The sequence below is a fragment of the Agelaius phoeniceus genome, chromosome 25 (assembly GCF_051311805.1).
Source record: "Agelaius phoeniceus isolate bAgePho1 chromosome 25, bAgePho1.hap1, whole genome shotgun sequence".
In the NCBI taxonomy this organism is placed as follows: Eukaryota; Metazoa; Chordata; class Aves; order Passeriformes; family Icteridae; genus Agelaius; species Agelaius phoeniceus.
The window spans coordinates 941,872-961,163 of NC_135289.1; the positions used below are offsets into that span (position 1 = coordinate 941,872).

General features: G+C 49.3%; 1 long non-coding RNA gene across 3 annotated transcripts in view; it reads left to right on the top strand.

Moving 5' to 3' along the window:
- Window positions 1–263: 263 nt before the first annotated feature.
- LOC143695702 (uncharacterized) overlaps window positions 264–19,292 on the top strand; it is a 38,432-nt gene continuing 19,403 nt past the window's right edge. For all 3 annotated transcript variants that reach the window (XR_013185203.1, XR_013185201.1, XR_013185202.1), the window contains exon 1: window positions 264–485. This is a non-coding gene — a long non-coding RNA (uncharacterized LOC143695702). The remainder of the gene's footprint in view (window positions 486–19,292) is intronic.

Here is a 19,292-nt window from a genome sequence, read left to right on the forward strand (position 1 = left end):
AATTTTCTTAAAGGCTGCAGAGAGAAGAAAAATCAGCCTCCCTATCTGAGCATTAACTGCTGCTCCCCGTGACAGCTCCAAGCATCACCTTTGAGGGCTCCAAAGGGGCTGGGATGGGGTCCTGGGCAGGCAGAGACCCCCAGAGCCCTCCCCAGGGCTGTTCTGCACCTTTGCAGGAGGAGCAGCGCTGCAGCAGCGTCACAAAAATCAAATCCTTCCCCCGTGGCAGGAAAATCCTTCCTCACCTCGTTAGTGATGAAGCGTTGGGTCAAAAAGCATCAAATCCGACTGGGTGTTTTTAACAGTGCATTAATGGCACATCACATTTTGGGTTTGGTTTAAAAAGGAGCTTTGTGGTGGCCGTGGAAACAGCAAAATTCCTGCTGCAGGAGGGAACAAACAGCAAAATTCCTGCTGCAGGAGGGAACAGCAAAATTCCTGGAGCAGGGGGGAACTGCGATGCTCCTGCTGCTGCAGGGCTCAGGGTAAATGCATGCAGTTCTTTGCTTATTTTCCACATTTCTGTGCCCTGGAGGATCCTTCTCCTCTGCTTCCCTCCGGCCCCAGAGGAGGTGCAAGGCCATGGGGATGTCTGGTGCTGGAGGAATTGCCAGCTCTGATCCACCCATGTAAATGAGCTCCCAGAGCCCAGCTCAGAGCCTGGGCCAGGCTCAGCTGAGCCTCAGCAGAGCATCCAAGCCTGGCAGAGCCTTTCTGTGCTCTGCCCAGACCTGGCATCCTTTGAAGCCTTCCCAGGGCTGCTGGGCAGGAGATCAGAGCCATGGGGAGGGAGTTTGGAGCCAGGGAAAAGGGAAAAGGGTGGCAATGAAAACACAGGCACCAAAGGCCACTCCAGTGCCACCAGTGCCCTCCTCCACCTGCCCCTCTGCTCCTGGCTGTGCTCAGAGCTCCAGGGGAACGGGGTGCAGTGAGTCCTGGTGCTGCAGGGGGAGATCCTGGATGCTGATCAAGGTGCAGGTGGAACAGGTTCCAGTGAATAAATAAAGAATTGTTGGAAGCGGAAAGGAAGGTGGAGGATGAGAGCAGAGCTCCCCAGAGCAGGCTCTGTGGGCTCTGCAGGGCTGTTCCCCAGGGCTGCTCTCCCAGCTGGGTGGGTTCCAGTTCCCAGGTCTCTCTCTCCATCTCCTCCGAGCCTCAGGGACATCGATAAACGCTGTGCAAAAGTCTGTGTGTAAATAACAGGAGTTTCTGCCTATTCTGATCAATAAAATATTGTTTATGGGAGCCCTCGTGGCCCTCTCAGCTGCACTGGCAGGCCTGGCAGTGGCTTTATAAACTTGCTGTGCAGGTGGCTGGGATGGGGAGTGCTGCTCTGCCAGGGATGTAAATCAGGGTAAGGTTTGTGGCTCCTGCTTTTGCTGTTTCTTTAAAACACAAGTGGCTGTATATGGCTTTTTTTTATGATGTTTCCTTGCGAGGCTGTAGGTGAATAAAGGAGTGCAGAGGGTGGATGGATGTGCAGGAGGTGCACGGGGGGGTGGATGGATTTTTGCAGTTAAACTCTATCGATGTCCTCTCACATGCAGGGAGAGGGAAACAAGCAAACAAATAACGCTGAGATGGATTCCCAGGATCTGCATTTGAAAGCCAAGCGCCACACAAAAAGCAGAATAACTGCAGCCCATAACTCTCCCTCTGCAAAGCCAAACTGGGCACTGCTCTGCTCAATTATTTCCTTCTGCTGCCCACATTTCAGACTCCTTCCTTCCCTGGTTTCACCCTGGTCTTTTGATGTCCCACCAGCAAAGGATTCAGAGCATGGAGAAAACCACACCAAACCCCACCCTCACCTCTCAAAATATTAGCTCAGTCCTCACAGCAACTTGATCTACAGAACACTAAAATAATATCAGTAATTTCTTCTTGTTTTCACAAGGTTAGTTACCAGATGCAGAGCTAGAAATGAGGGATGAAAGGTCTGCGCTTGCTGTTGGGCATCAAAACCCTTTAATGATTTATTAATGTCAACATTTCTATTTTCCATACAGTCTGTTGTTCTGTGTGTGCCTATTTATTTCCGTGCACAGCCAAAGGTCAGGGCTTGGAGCACAGTTGGAAAGATGCTTAAAAGTGCCTGAGAAAGCACCAGAGAGATCTGTGAGCGGTCTGAAGAGCTTCTGTGTGGTGGTGCTTGCAGGGCTCCCAGGATGAGGGAGGAGATGAGGATCTTGACTCCGTGGTTCAGAAGGCTGATTTATTATTTTATGATATATATTATATTAAAAGAAAATTCCATATTAAAACCATACTAAAAGAATGGAAGAAAGGATTTCATCAGAAGGCGGGAAAGGAAAAGGAAGGGAAAAGGAAAAGGAAAAGGAAAAGGGAAAGGGAAAGGAAAAGGGAAAGGGAAAGGAAAAGGAAAAGGAAAAGGAAAAGGAAAAGGAAAAGGAAAAGGAAAAGGAAAAGGAAAAGGAAAAGGAAAAGGAAAAGGAAAAGGAATCTTGTGACTGACCAGAGAGTCCGAGCCAGCTGGGCTGTGATTGGCCATTAATTAGAAACATCCACATGAGCCCAATCCCAGCTGCACCTGTTGCATTCCACAGCAGCAGAGAACCATTGGTTACATTTCATTCCTGAGGCCTCTCAGCTTCTCAGGAGGAACAATCCCAAGGCAAGGATTTTCCATAAATGTGTCTGTGACACTTCTGGGATGTCCATCCATAAATCCACCCTCTCTCCTGCCCCAGGTGCCTGCAGGGCAGGAGCTGCTGGAGGCTCCATCCCCTCCAGGGGTTTTATCCTTTGGGCCATTTTCTGTCCCTGCCTCTGTCCCTGCAGCTCTTTCTGTCCAACATCAGGGGCAGAAAGTGACATTTTACGAATAAATTCCATTTACAAAACGTTCAGTATCTGTGAAAAGCAACGGGGAGAATTATAATACAAACCAGCTTCATCTGACAACAAAGCTGAAAACTTATTGACTTGGAAATGTGTGTTTGAGCTATCAAAAAGGGAAATATTCAAATGGAAAAGTCTCCCTTCCTTTTTAATCGTGGCAAAACTCTGTTCCATGCATTCACTAGATTTAGAACAATTTTATAGCAGTGTTGTCTGGGAAGAAAAGGCTTTGCCTGTAAGAGCACAGGTTCTTTTAATGGGAGTTGTCATCTAAATAATTCCATATCATCGAGCAAAAAGATAATTTATAAGGGGAAAAAACCCCAGAGCAGCCTAAAGTCTCAGAGTCACCCACAAAATTGCTTCTGAGTGTGCTATTAGTTGGAGGTAAAAGTTAATGGAGAACTGGCTGGCCTTGGGGAGCAATAAATGGGATGCTGAGCCTGCTGCTCTAGGGCAGGATTTCAGCTCTGGTCCAAGCCCGCCATGAAAGGGGCTCCTGTCTGATGCTTATTTGTTGGTCTAAGTGAGATAATGCATTGATGAGCCTCAGCCTAATTCCAAATGAAAACCAGCTCCAGGATGATCATTTTTATTATAGAAATGCTCAGACTGTGCCTGGATTTACAATTCCTGCCCGTGGTACGAACCTTTCCCCCTGAGTGAGCACAGAAGGAACGCCCATAAATAAATGTGGGGCTGCTCGCAGGGCAGGGCAGAGGCAGAAATGAGGCTGGGCTTGGCAGCTGGGCTTTGGCTGCTTCTGAACCTGCTCCCATCCCTGGGAGTGTCCAAGGCCAGGCTGGAGCACCCTGGGACAGTGGAAGGTGTGGCATGGGTGAGCTTTGAGGGCCCTCCCAACCCAGACCAATCTGTGATTTTCTGGAGGATTTTTTAATATTTGTATTTGTTTTATGTTTATATTTTTGGTTCATATATATTTATATTTACTCGTTTTATGTTTATATTTTTGTTTCGTGTTTTTCTTTTTTCGGTTTGTATTTTTATTTTGCACAAACTGAGCTTGATTGATTGACTTGTGACAAAGTGAGACCTTTCCTCAAGCTCTCTGCAAGCCCAAGTGGAGGAGAAATCACCTCTCTCCAGCACTGGGCCAGGGAGGGAAAACACCTGCAATTGTCCTTCAAACTCACCCAACAGAGAAATTCCAACTCTTGCAGAGGAGGCAGAGCTTGGTGGGTTTGGTGCCTGTGCTGTGCTCCTCCTCTCTGCAGTAATTTATCAATAATTCCATTGCTCAGAGGGCTTCGGAGCCCGGGCTGGGAAGCTTTAGCATGAGCAGGAGGAAAAAAAAAAAAAAAGGATTAGATTAGAGGATTAGACATTAGACATTTATATGAATATGAATGGTCTTTGCAGCTACATCAGCCAGGAGAAAATTACATGGGGCTGATAATCTTCATGCTCGAGGGCCTAAGCCGCTCATGAGAGCCGCTCAAATTATTTGTTGGGAGCCATTTATTTGAAGAATTCAGCCTTTTCCTGTTGGTGTGCGGATCATGGGTTTTATTCATGCACTTCCTCCTCAGGACAGTTTGGCTGAGCTGGGGATGGTTTATCGTGGATATTCCACCAGTCATTCCTAGCTGGGGTTTGCTCTCTGCCAGGGGAGGGGCTGGGTTGGGGATGGTTTATTGTGGATATTCCACCAGTCATTCCCAGCTGGGGTTTGTTCTCCTCCTCAGGACAGTTTGGCTGAGCTGGGGATGGTTTATCGTGGATATTCCACCAGTCATTCCCAGCTGGGGTTTGTTCTCCATCAGGAGAGGGGCTGGGCTGGGGATGGTTTATTGTGGATATTCCACCAGTCATTCCTAGCTGGGGTTTGTTCTCCTCCTCAGGACAGTTTGGCTGAGCTGGGGATGGTTTATTGTGGATATTCCACCAGTCACTTCCCAGCTGGGGCGGGGAGGGAGGAGAAGGAGCAGCCCAGGGTAGCCCTGAGCTGAGGCAGAGCCTGGTCCTCTCCTGCTGCTCAAGCTGCAACCTGGGTCAGTCCAGCAGGCAGCTTTTCTTCCTGGGTCAATAAAAAGCTGGAATTTGCTGCTGATTGACATTAAAAACCTAAAAACCTACAAGTACTGACAATGAAGAAGCTCTCAGTTGGGGCAGGCAAAGCAGAGCAAGAACAGAGAATAGCAAAGGTTTCTCTCTTCTGGGGGAATCCTGGGCTGAGAGATGTTTGTGGATTTAAATGGCCCAGTCTCAGCCTGTGCTGATCCAACATCCCCAGAGAAGCCTGAGTTTTAGGCAGGAGTGCTCCTGGCACACTCCAGACCCTCATTAACAGCTGAAATCTCCTCCTGTTGTGTTCCTTGCCAGTTCAGCACATACAAAGTCATGCCCAAGGAAATTGCCCAGTGCCATCCCTGCTCCTCCTGCCCTTCAGCACCTTCCTCCCCTGCCCAAGACAGAAAATTCCACCCTGGTGGTGCCATTGTCATCCCTGGGGCTGCAGGGAGCAGGATGGGCTGGGAGTGATGGCAGCTGCTTGGTGCCCAAAGCTCTGGGCACAGCCCCAGCTTTGGGGCAGTGTGAACCCCTGTGTGGAGCAGGTGAACACCTGGTGTGAACACCTTTAACCCCTCAGTGACCTCCCTCGAGCACCCCTTTGGTTCCTTTCTGGAGTCCACGGATGTTTGTTTCTGCTCCTCTCTGCCAAGCTGGTTCCACCCGAGCCCTCCATTAATAGCTCTGAAAAAAACCTCACACTCTGGTTGCAGGGAAGTTTGTGCAAGTGACAGCTTTGCTAACACGTCTGAGGAGCTTCCCAAAATATTGTGGAGGAGAAACGTGTGCGTGTGACTCTGCAAGCAGACGTGTTCTGCACGGCCCCTTGGTGCAGCCAGGGAACCACACACAGACCCAGGGAGCTGGGAACTGGGAGCTAAAAACTGGGAACTGGGAGCTGGGAACTGGGAACTGGGAGCTGGGAACTGGGAGCTGGGAACTGGGAACTGGGAACTGGGAACTGGGAACTGGGAGCTGGGAGCTGGGAACTGGGAGCTGGGAACTGGGAACTGGGAGCTGGGAGCTGGGAACTGGGAACTGGGAGCTGGGAACTGGGAACTGGGAGCTGGGAACTGGGAGCTAAAAACTGGGAACTGGGAGCTGGGAGCTGGGAACTGGGAACTGGGAACTGGGAACTGGGAACTGGGAACTGGGAACTGGGCCTCCCCTCCTGGCAGAGGCTCTGACAAAGACCCCAGAGGAGGAGGAAAACGGGGCTGGCTCTGCCCCACAGCCCGCGGCCCTCACGGGGATTGGAAGCGACAGAATTAGCAGTGCTCCAAATTAAAAACAAATAAAGAGGGTACACAGAGCGATTCCCCGAGCCCAGGGTCCGTGAGCAGCTGATTTCCTGAGCAGTGACCTGTGGCTGCTGGCAGGGGAAGGTGCTGTGAGCGGGGCCCGGCGCTCTCCGGTCAATAAACGATTTAATTTAATGAGAAACACTATTGATGGGCTGGGAAGGCAGCTCCCAAAAAAAGAGAAAAAAAAAAAAGAAAAAAAGGAGGGAGAAGATGCAGCTGCAAAGAGCAGATAAAGTCTTCAACTCCGGGGTTCACTCTTTGGGTGTTTTCCCTTTTGTTATCTCATTAATTAAAGTGCCCAGAAGTCTCTGCTGGGTTTGGGAGTGCCAGAGCCAGGCAGGAAAGTGCTGAAGGTGGGATTGCTGCAGGGACAGGGACCTGGGGAGGAGATAATGCAGGGAGCAGTGCAGTGCCCTGACCTTCCCCTGGAAACAAATCCATGAGGGAAGAAGTTGTTCCAAGGAAACATCTGTCAGAGCAGCCAAGGAGAGCATGTTTCCTTCATTTGATATTTCTTATTTATTACTTAATATTGAATATTGCCCTGGCTGGCCCAGCAAAGTCACCCCCCTGTGTCCCAGGTGTGAGGAAGGCACGAGGAAGGTTCTTTATAAAACAATTCCATCCCAGCCTGGCCCATGTTGGACAATCCTCAAAGCAAACCAAGGACCTGCAGCTTTGCCAAGGCAGAAATGCCAATCCCTGGGGACGGGCACTGGGGAGGGCCCCTGCCAGGTGGTGCCTCTGCCACGCTCCTCCTTTGCATCTTCTGTGCCACACAAACAGGAGGAAAGGACTGCAGGTGACATTGTCCCAGCTCAGGGAGTGAGGAAATGCTGCAATTTGCTGGAAATTAACATTTTTATTGCCGGCCAGGGGTTATTTACAGACCACAAACGGGACGGGGCTGCTGTGGAACTGCCTGGAGCTGTTTGATTTTCCAGCATCAGCCTCATTCCGTGGTTATGACAATGGGAAGGTGCCAGCAGCTCACATCCCAGGCAGCAGACACAGAACTCAATGTTACAACTCACTATTAAAGTTTTTTGACTAATCCCACAAAGCAAAAGCACATTGACAGTGTTTATATCTGTATAGTATATATTCTATATTGACAGTAGTTCTATCCAATCACCATAAGCACCTGTACTTTGGTTAAACAATGTTTGCTTATTTTGAATACAATACCTGCTTGTGAGCCTTAAAACACAACACACAGAGCTCCATTATTAAGCTTTAACTTCCTAATATCTTGCTAGATAAACTTTCCTGTAGCTTAGAGAGCTATTCAGACAAGTGTTAATACACAGACCATTGTTCTGTTTGCCTTTGCTTTTCTACAGTTTAAATCATTTCTCTGCTGACCAATCTCATGGCTGCTGCATGGCTCTGCTCACAGTTCTGCTGTCTCTGGGGCCTGCATCTTGCAGCTTTCCCCAAACCCTCTGATTCTGTGGATTCCCACAATTCCCCCTCTCTGCTCACCTAAAAAGAAACTTTCATAATGGTGTCGTTCATTACTTGTGTTTCATAGCACATTTTCCTTGCTCGTGGAGGAGCAGGGGGCAGTGCCAGGTGCCCACCCTGAGCAGCCCCCGTGGGCAGGGGCACACAGAGGGCTCCTGATGCTCCTTTTCCAGCCTTGATCCTGGAGAAGAACCCCCAGACTGCACAGAAAGGCATTTCCAGGAGCCCAGGTTTGCTCATTATGGATGGCAGCCCCTGCTCCCTGCATGGGAAGCATTATTTTAAGCAAAAGAGGCAGACTGGGAGTGCAGACACAGGAAAGCATGGCAAATGAGAGAAACTTTGATCAAAATTCAAATCCACCTCAGCCTCCAGCTATCTGCTGAGCAGCCTGCATTCTCCTGGAGAGACTTCCCCCCTTTTTTCAGAACAGGAACGTGAAGAAAGCGCTTGGTGTGAGGGAGGTCAATAGACACACTGCCTTTCAGAGGCTCAATTGAATCTCATTTTCGTTGGCCTCAGTGATTTGCTTTTCCAGGTCTGGTGGCCACTTGAGAAACTTTTCATTCTCTCCTTTCAGGTGCTCAGTAATGCAGTGTTAAGAGGACTTTCCCACTTTCCCACGTGGCACGAGCCTCCCATGGCATCAATATGATATATAATAAAAATATAATATAATATAATAAAAATATAATATAATATAATATAATATAATATAATATAATATAATATAATATAATATATATAATATAACATAATATGACATAATAAAAATATAATATAACATAATATAATATAATATAATATAATATAATATAATATAATATAATATAATATAATATAATATAATATAATATAATATAATACAATACAACATAATATAATATAATACAATACAACATAATATAATATAATACAATATAATTTTAATATATAATAATATAATAAACACGATTTATGCACAAGAAACCCCACAAAACAATGGGGTGAGGAATTTTTCATGAACCCGGCTCGGCGCGCTTGCCAACAGGCTGAATCCCCCTCTTGTTAAGTGCCGTATTTTGTTCTTCCTCCTTTCTTCTGCTCCGTGTATGCCTTAATATTGAGAAGTGTTCTCCAGCACGAGGGCACATTTGCATTTCGTGCTGAGCATCGCGGGTGAGCACATCAAAGGCGCCTTTTGTTCTTCCCCTGCTCCTTCCCCGTTCCTTCCTTCGGGATTCCCGAGCTCCTGCGGGCTCCTTGGGCAGAGCCACCCTGAGCCCCGGGCTGTTTGCTGAGCCATCCCCAGCCTGGAAAGGCTTTCCTGAGGCATTCCTAACCTGGAAAGGCTTTCCTGAGCCATCCCCAGCCTGGAAAGGCTTTCCTGAGGCATTCCTAACCTGGAAAGGCTTTCCTGAGGCATCCCCAGCCTGGAAAGGCTTTCCTGAGGCATTCCTAACCTGGAAAGGCTTTCCTGAGGCATCCCCAGCCTGGAAAAGCTTTCCTGAGGCATTCCTAACCTGGAAAGGCTTTCCTGAGGCATTCCTAACCTGGAAAGGCTTTCCTGAGGCATCCCCAACCTGGAAAGGCTTTCCTGAGGCATCCCCAACCCGGAGAGGCTTTCCAGCCATCCCAAACCCTGGAAAAGGCTTTGCTCAGCCATTCCAAACCTGGGAAAGGCTTTACTCAGTCATCCCCAACCTGGAAAGGCTTTCCTGAACCCTTTGCTCAGCCATCCCAAATCTGGGAAAGCCTTTCCAGCCATCCCAAACCTCGAAAGGCTTTCCTGAGCCATTCCAAACCTGGGAAAGGCTTTCCAGCCATCCCAAACCCTGGGAAAGGCTTTGCTCAGCCATCCCAAAACTGGAAAGGCTTTCCAGACATCCCAAACCTGGGAAAGCCTTTCCTCAGCCATCCCAAATCCTGGAAAGGCTTTCCAGACATCCCAAATCTGGAAAAGCTTTCCTGGGCCCTTTGCTCAGCCATCCCAAACCTCGAAAGGCTTTCCTGAGCTATTCCAAACCTGGGAAAGCCTTTCTTACGTTGCACTTCCCAAAACCCAACGGCCCCAGCTTTGGGATGGATTCCTGCACACCAGCCCTTGGTTGGACCTTCCACGAGGGATTTCTCTAAATTTCACTTCCCAAATTCAAACAGCCCCGGGTTGGGATGGGTTCCTGCACGCCTGGGCATGGACAGGGGGTGCTTTGGCTCCTTGTCTCAATCTCTGCCAGCCCAAACCCCTTCCCTGCCCTGCCCAGCTCCATTCCCCAGGGGAAGCAGCTCCAGGAAAGGAGCAGTTACGGGCTGGAATTCAGCTAATCTGCCTCTAAAAACGCTGCCCATTAAAAAGAATAAGACTTTAACTATCATCTCTGTCAGAAACCAATTGCTACCAGCAACATCAAAGTTCCCCAGCTTAGTTAATGTTTATTTAAATGGCCATTTTCCACTGGCAGATAAAAGATTGAAGTGTTTTGTTGCTATTGTTGTTTTTAAAGCCCTGGAATATGAAGGCACCCGGAGCCAACATTTGATTCTCATTATGTTATGACATTTTTTTCCCCCTACATAATTTGAATAAGACTCTGCTTAACTCAACAGCTGGAGGGATATGGCTTTTCCTTCACATTGCAGAAAAAGATAGTTTTGTATAACTGAAAAAAAACCAAAACGAGCAAGCTGGTGGAGGGAGCAGAGCTCTCCTTTTGCCTTGAGCAGCAGGAAACACTGCCCTGGATTGGTGCAAGGATTTGGGATTCCAGAGCAGGAAATGCAGCCCTGGCTTGGTGCAGGGATTTGGGATTTCAGAGCAGGAAACACTGCCCTGGCTTGGTGCAGGGATTTGGGATTTCAGAGCAGGAAATGCAGCCCTGGCTTGGTGCAAGGATTTGGGATTTCAGAGCAGGAAATGCTGCCCTGGCTTGGTGCAGGGATTTGGGATTTCAGAGCAGGAAATGCTGCCCTGGATTGGTGCAAGGATTTGGGATTCCAGAGCAGGAAATGCTGCCCTGGCTTGGTGCAGGGATTTGGGATTCCAGAGCAGGAAATGCTGCCCTGGATTGGTGCAAGGATTTGGGATTTCAGAGCAGGAAATGCAGCCCTGGATTGGTGCAAGGATTTGGGATTCCAGAGCAGGAAATGCTGCCCTGGCTTGGTGCAAGGATTTGGAGCAAAACTCCTCCAGGAATCCCTGCCCAGCCCGCTCCTCAGCCCTGGAGCTGCAAACCCACCCAGCAAAGCTCCCTGGGCTCCATCAGCACCGCTTTGCACCCCAGGAACCCCCTGGATGGGGTTTAGAGGGGAAACCCCGTGGTGCTGCTGGGCTGGGATGACCCCAGGGGGCTCTTCCAGCCTTAAATTCCAGCACTCAGGCTGTGGCTGGGGTGTTCAGCAGCCCAAACCTCATCCCTCACCCCTCACCCCACGTTTCCAGAGCAAATCTCCCCCAGATCCCTCCATGGGGTGCAGGTGCCCTGACCCACACTGACCCTGGCACCCTGCAATGGCTTTTTTTGGTCAATACCAGGATTTTCTGGCACCTCGGTGCAGGCAGATGGATTTTACCCTCCCCAGCACAGAGGTTTTGATGGGGATTTCTGGGGGCTCGGGGTTGTCTTCCCAGCCCCCTCATCCCGAGGCGCAGAGCGCTGCTGCCTCCCTGATCATATGCAAGTTGAAATGAAAGTCAGATTTGATTCAGGTGCCCTTAAATCTCACTTCTTACTGCTCCTCTGGGCACGATATTGAAACTGCAGGAACTCTTCCTCGTTTAAGGAGTTAATGAGAGTCATTTTGAAGCCTTGGAACACACTCAGGGCTCACCTGATCTCCACAAATGAATTTCCAAGGTCTCCCCAGCAGCTTTGCTCTGGAGCAGGTTTCAGCAGAGGCTTTTCCGTGTGGGTTTGCTGAATTCCTGCACTCCTTACCTTGCCATTCCTTTCCTTACCTTGCCATCCAATTAACAATCCTTAATGAGGCTCAAGGAAGGCAGGGGTGCCCTTTCCAAGGACCAGGTGAGCTTTGGGAGCTGTGAATTTGCACAGAACACGATAAAATGCAGGAATGGGATGGGCAGGAGCAGGTGGTTGGGTTTGGGATCCAGGGAATCCCAGAATTCCAGCGTGGCTTGGGCTGGGAAGGCACCTGAGCCCCAGCCAGGCAGGGGCGAGGAAAAATCAGAATCTCCTCCCTCCTCCTCCTTATCCCTGGGAGCCCCAGGCTGGGGGTGAGGAAAAATCAGAATCTGCTCCTTTCCCCTCATCCCTGGGAGCCCCAACCTGATCCCAGCCAGGCAGGGGTGAGGAAAAATCAGAATTTCCTCCCTCCTCCTCCTCCTCCTCATCCCTGGGAGCCCCAACCTGATTCCAGCCAGGCAGGGGTGAGGAAAAATCAGAATTTCACAAGTCAGGAACAGGAGGCACCTGCCAGGGCTGGGTCCCACAGCTCCTGAAGGGGTTCCAGGCTGGGCTCAGCCCCTGAAGCAAGCCTGGGTTTAGCCTGGGTTTAGCAGGGCCTGGGCTGAGCAGAAATCCCAGCCTCAGCAGGGTCCTGATGGGGTTTCCAGAGCTTCCTCCCGGGCTCAGCCCCAGCCTGAGCAGGAAGAGCCTTTCCCACCACTGGAAAATGGAAACCCCATTGGAAACCACCACTGGGGTTTCCATTTCCAGCTCATCCCGTGCCTTGGGAAGCTCCAGCAGAGGAGCTGAGAGTGCAAATTGCTTCTCCTGGAACCTCCTGGGTGCAGGGTGGGTGTCCCTCAGCGCTCATGGTCTGGCTGAGGCCCTGCTCACACCAAGGGCTCGGCAGCCTCATTTCCCTCACCCTGCATTGCCAAACTCCTCTCGCTCCTGACTGCCTCATGCTGCTTCCAAACATGCAAAAGGTTTCCTCCTCAATCCTTAGCAGGGCAAGAAGGAGATCTATCCCCAGGAGAGGAAAGGCAGCAAAGGAGAAAATAAACTCTCAGATTAAATTCTAAAATTGCTTTATTAACACTTTTTCTGTTTAAAGCTTAGCTCCCCTGTGAACACACACATCCTGAAACCTTTCTCTTTCTTAATAGCACTCTCATTTAAAGCCCAATAAAAAGATGTTGAGGGGAGAATGAAAGTGTCTCTAATTTCCCCTTAACCTCTGAGGAAATTGCCATGGAAACCACAAATGCCACATTGCAGCGCCCATTCAGCCTCCTCGTGGCCACAGCCTGGTTGGCCATTGCAGGAGCTGCATTGCAGGCAGGCTGCTCCCAAAAATGCTCCTGGGGAAGGCTCCAGATGAGCCCCAGAGGGGGATCCTGGTCCCAGAGGGGCACGGGGACAGCCCCGAGTGTCCCCAGGGCTCACAACTGGGACATCCCTGCCAGAGGGGAGGTGCTGGTGGGCACCAATTGGGGTGGCGTTTGAGGGGCCCCAGGATGGGGCAGGAGATGAGGATTGACTCCAAGTTCTCAGAAGGCTGATTCATATTATATTGTATTGTATTATATTATATTATATTATATTATATTATATTATATTATATTATATTATATTATATTATATTATATTATATTATATTATGTCATTCCATCATAACATTATACTACATTAAATAACATTATACTATATTCTAAAACTATATACAGAAAGAGAAAGGAGACATCAGAAGGCTAGAAAAGAATGATAATAAAAACCCATGACAGACCAGAGAAAATATATTATATTATATGAAATTATATTATATGGAATTATATATTATATAATGTTATATAATGTTATATTATGTTATATTCTATTATATATATAATATCATATTAAATATATCATATCATATTATATACATCATATTATATTATATGAAATTATATTATATGGAATTATATATTATATTATATTATATTATATTATATTATATTATATTATATTATATTATATTATATTATATTATATTATATATCATATTATATATATCATATTATATTATATATGAAATTATATTATATCATATACTAAAACTATACTAAAGAAAGAGAAAGGAGACATCAGAAGGCTGGACAAGAATGATAATGATAACCCATGACTGACCAGAGAGTCCGACACAGCTGGAGTGGGATTGGTCATTAATTAACAACAATCCACATGGAACCAATCAAAGATGCTCCTGTTGGTGAGCAGCCCCCAGAGCACATTCCAAGCAATCAGATCATTATTGTTTCCATTGCTTTTCTGAGGCTTCTCAGGAGAAAAATCCTGGTGAAGGATTTCCATCAAATATCTCAGTGACAGGGAGGGAGGGTCCCTGGGATGCTGGGTGGGTTCTGGGGCTCAGGTGCCTTCCCAGCCCAAGCCACGCTGGAATTCTGGGATTCCCTGGATCCCAAACCCAACCACCTGCTCCTGCCTCATGCCACAGCGTGTGTTTATCCAGCCTGGATTTCCTTTATTTTCTGTGTACCCTACACACATCATTGACAGTGATTAATGCCTTTCACAGTTTGATTCCACAGAAATTGCCTACCCAAAGCTGGGTGGATTTCCTTAAACAAATCAAGGCCAATAAATATTAATGCACCCTGGCCCCGCCATGCTGCATCTTGTAGCTGCTGATTTGAGTGGCTGATAAAATCGTATTTCAATATTTTATGCAGGAAGGGGCCTGTAACGGAGCCAGCCTGAGCACAGCTCTGCTCCAGGTGCTCCCCAAGCCCCCTCTGAAGGTCCCCAGCTCCTCCAGGCCCTCCCCATCCATCCTTTCCCTCCTCTGGATGCTTCTTGTGCCAGCCCAGGAGCCTCTCCCAGCTGTGCCTTTGGAGAGCAAACTCCTGTGCTGGGGGAGGGAATCTGGGCTGGATCCTGAGCCAGGACAGCTTTCCCTGGGCTGCTGCTTCCCTTGCCCCATCCCTGGGCTCCCCTTTGCCATCCCTGGGCTCCCACTCCCTTTCCCTCCCATTCCCCTTTCCCTTTTCCCTGTGCTCCCCTTTCCCCATCCCTGGGTTCCCACTCCTCTTTCCCCTTTTCCTGGGCTCCCCTTTCCCCATCCCTGGGCTCCCACTCCCTTTCCCTCCCACTCCCCTTTCCCTTTTCCCTGTGCTCCCCTTTACCCATTCCCTGGGCTCCCTTTCCCCTTTCCCTGGGCTCCCACTCCCCCTCCCTGCCCCAGGCTCTCCCCAGCTCACTCTGGGGCTGTGGTTGGGCTCTGTGGGACCCAGATTTCCCTTGCAGGCTTTGCCATCACCAGGGCAGAGCTCTCTGGGACTTTTCCCTTGTCCCCTGGGAAGCAGCACTGGGCAGGGCAGGGGAAGCCCTAAGGGCATTCCCTAAGGGAATGTTTCCTGGGAAATATCACCTGGCAGGGGATTTCAAAGGGTTAAACCCACCAGAGGCCCCTGGCTCTGAGTTACAGCCTTGACTGCAGCTTCCTGACCAGTCCATGGCACCCTAAAACCACACCAGGAGGATTTGGGCTGAGCCTGAGCATGGTCCCTGTCCCTCAGGGTGTGGGACAGGGCATGTGCAGCTCTGGTTTTATCCCTGAAATATTCTCCACCTGTTTTATCCCCGAAATGTTCTCCCCTTGTTTCATCCCCAAAATGTTCTCCCCGTTTTATCCCCAAAATGTTCTCCCCATTTTATCCCCAAAATGTTCTCCCCCTGTTCTATCCCCAAATTGTTCTCCCCCTGTTTTACCCTCAAAATGTTCTCCCCTTGTTCTATCCCCAAAATGTTCTCCCCTTGTTTCATCCCCAAAATGTTCTCCCCTTGTTTTATCCCCAAAATGTTCTCCCCATTTTATCCCCAAATTGTTCTCCCCCTGAGCTCTGCACTCCCTCCTCCTCCTCCTCCTCCTCCTTTAATTTCAGCTCCATGTCGAGGATTTTCCCCTCTGTGATATATTAATTTCAAATATTGACTCACCAGATTCTGTGATTGATAGAACTCAAACATATTAGTCTTATTACATCCCATATACTTTAATTAACTTCAGCAGGTGATGTTAATCAACTTGAAGGCTGAAATGTGGAGCAGCCAAATAAATGAAAGGGAGAGGGAAAAATATCTCCTGCATTATCTGCCAGTGTGGATGGCTCCTGCTCCCGAGGCAGGCACATTCAGAAGGGTTTTATTTGAACTCAGACCTGTGTGGGGGACATTTGATAGCAGCTCCTTCATTTAACTTAAAAGGCATGTTCAGACCCTACAGTATTTTGATCAGGGCAAGAAAAACATTGGAAGGAAATATTATTTAAAATAGTGATGTTTGAAAAGAACATGCAAGCTGCAGGAATTCAGAGCAGGCTCGTGTGAAAACCTTTCTGGAAGGCTCAGGCACCAAAATTCAGATTTTTATGGGAGATGCCCCATTTGATTCAGAAAATTAGTAGTAGTAGTAATAGTAATAGTATATTTATATATATATATGCATTTATATATAATATTTTATATATTTGTATTTATTCTATTTAAAATATTTAATATTTATTATTTTTATTATTTGTTCATAGTATTATTTTGGTTCCGTGTGCTTCATTTTCCACGGAACCCTTTCCCCAGTGCCGGGAGCTGAGTTCAGAGCCCGGTGTCTGTTCCAGCACCGGCTCTGCCTCCTCGCAGGGCTGATGTGGCCAAGATAACATCAAACCCTGCTCCAGCAGCACTCGGTATGCAGAGATGGAACGTGACAAATGTCCAATTTGTTATGCAAATAGAGCCGGCTGCTTCGAGCAGCAGCGAAAGGCACAAACATGGAAACACCCTCGGCAGGTTATTTCCATTCCCAGCCCGCTCTGCAGCCCTGCAATATTCACAGTTTCTGTGGGGTGCCTGACAGGAGGCAGCCCCGACTGCCGGGGGATGGCACCGAGCAGGGTCTGGGCTCTGGGCTTTCACTGCCCTGTGCATCCCAGCCCAAACAGCCCAAACACCCCAAACACCCCAACACCTCAAACACCCCAAACACAGCTCTTCCATCCCACCCCAAACACCCCAAACACCTCAAACACCCCAAACACAGCTCATCCCACCCCAAACACCCCAAACAGCCCAAACACCCCAAACACAGCTCATCCCACCCCAAACACCCCAAACACCCCAAACACAGCTCCTCCATCCCACCTCAAACACCCCAAACACAGCTCATCCCACCCCAAACACCCCAAACAGCCCAAACACCCCAACACCTCAAACACCCCAAACACAGCTCTTCCATCCCACCCCAAACAGCCCAAACACAGCTTATCCCAGCCCAAACAGCCCAAACACAGCTCCTCCATCCCACCTCAAACACCCCAAACACAGCTCTTCGATCCCACCACAAACAGCCCAAACACCCCAAACACAGCTCATCCCACCCCAAACACCCCAAAAACCCCAAACACAGCTCATCCCACCCCAAACACCCCAAACAGCCCAAACACAGCTCATCCCACCCCAAACAGCCCAAACACAGCTCTTCCCACCCCAAACACCCCAAAAACCCCAAACACAGCTCTTCCATCCCACCCCAAGCACCCCAGCCACGGCTCCTCTCTCCCCAGCTGTGCCAAGGGCACAGAGCCACCACCCTGGTGGCACCTGGCTCGCCCTGTCCTCACATCCCACATCCCTAGGGACGCTTCCTGTGTCCCCAAGGATGGTCCCCGTGTCCCCTGTGTCCCCAAGGATGGTCCCCGTGTCCCCAGGGATGGTCCCTGTGTCCCCAAGGTCTCGGGAGCCTCTTCCATTTCTGGGCACCAGGTGATTCCCAGGAGCCCCCTGAGGTGCTGGTGTCACCTTTGTCACCCAGGTGAGCCCAGGGAACCCCCCCTGCTCCCTCCCACAGCCTCTGGCTGGAATATTCTATGGAATATTAATTTCTGGAACAAAGGCTGCCTTTTCCTGTGAGCATTGAGAGCATCTGGCACCAATTATGAGTCAGGCTTCAAAGTGCTAAAATACCATCAATGCAAACCAAAACTGCCCAAAATCTCCTTTTCGCCCTCTTTCTCCTCAGCTGGGTGAAATTCTGCCATCTTGTTCTCAGAAATGACCTTGGCTTTGACTTTGGGGTTTACCTGACAGGAATTTCGTGGTGTGAGCCCAAAGTCTGATAACCTTTGATAGCTCCATGTGAAATATTCAGCTCTGCCCCTGAAACCCACGCTCACCCTTCTCCTGAGCACTCTGCCTGGCAGCATTGGAGGCTGCCAGGGTTCCAGCTTCACACCTGAAGATAAAACCATTCCCCAGCTTTGACCAAACTTTTTCTGCTGTTTCCTAATCTGGAGAATCAATGAGACACAATTGATTTTTACCGGCGTAGATCATAAGTGGCTCTCAGAGCTCGGGGAGTGCGTTCAGCCTTGCTGGTGAGACGGGGAGATCTCCTCTTTGTTTTGCTCCATGAGCTGTTTGGCATCTTCGAGAGGCTGCTGTGAGTGACTCACTTCACTTTGAAGAGAGATTTATTTTTATGAACCATTCTTCCTTCCCTCACAGGGACACAAAGGCGCATCCCCCACACCCATCCCTCAGCCCTGCAGCCCCCGGCCCCTCTCCCCACCTGCCTGGGCTGGGTTTGCCCAGGACAAGATGGGAGTGGGAACTCCTGGAGGAGCTCTGGGCTGGGCACAGCCCTGGGGGAGCTGGGATGGAGGAGCCCAGGAGGAGCAGGAGCATGGCGTGGAGGAGAAATGTCCTTCCTCTGCTGGGACAGAGCTGAGAGTGCCCCACTGGGGCTGCTGCTGTCCTTGCACCTGGGGATGTCACCTGGGTGATGTCACTGCTGAGGTCACTGCTGAGGTCACTGTCCATCCATCTGGGTGACGTCACTGCTGATGTCACCTGGGGATGTCACTGGTGAGGTCACTGGTGAGATCACTGTCCATGTGTCTGGGTGATGTCACTGCTGACGTCACCTGGGTGATGTCACTGCTGATGTCACCGCTGAGGTCACTGTCCATCCTGGATGCCGTCACTGATGATGTCACCTGGGTGATGTCACTGGTGAGGTCACTGCTGAGGTCACTGCCCATCCATCCTGGGTGACGTCACTGGTGAGGTCACTGCTGAGGTCACTGTCCATCCCTCTGGGTGACATCACTGCTGATGTCACCTGGGTGATGTCACGGGTGAGGTCACTGTCCATCCTGGATGACATCACTGCTGATGTCACCATCCATCCACTTAAGAGATGTCACTGCTGATGTCACTGCCCATTTACCTGGGTGCTGTCATTGATGATGTCACTGCCCATCCTGGATGACATCACTGCTGATGTCACTGCTGCTGTCCCTGCCCCTTTTCCCAGCAGCTTCTGTCCCTGGCAGGGCTTTTGTCCCAGTGAGAGCAGCAGGATCTGGTTCTTCTTCTGAAACCCAGACAGAAAAATCCACATCCACCTTGTGTGGGCTCTCCCTCCTGACAGTGACTTAGAACTGATGTTTCAAAAATGTGGAAAACTTCCTGCATGTCTCCAGCTGCCTGTCAGCAATGTCTGCAAGAAAATTGCTTCCTGACCTCCATCATTTCATAACCTGGAGCACGAGGGCTCCCAATCTCAGCAACTGCGAGTGCTCCACTCCTGGGGCTGCACATCCTCATCTTATTATTATGGACAGATTGGCTGCCAAATAGTTATAGCTTCATTTAAATGTCCATTCTAATCTTTACTCTTTGCTTCCTCCCT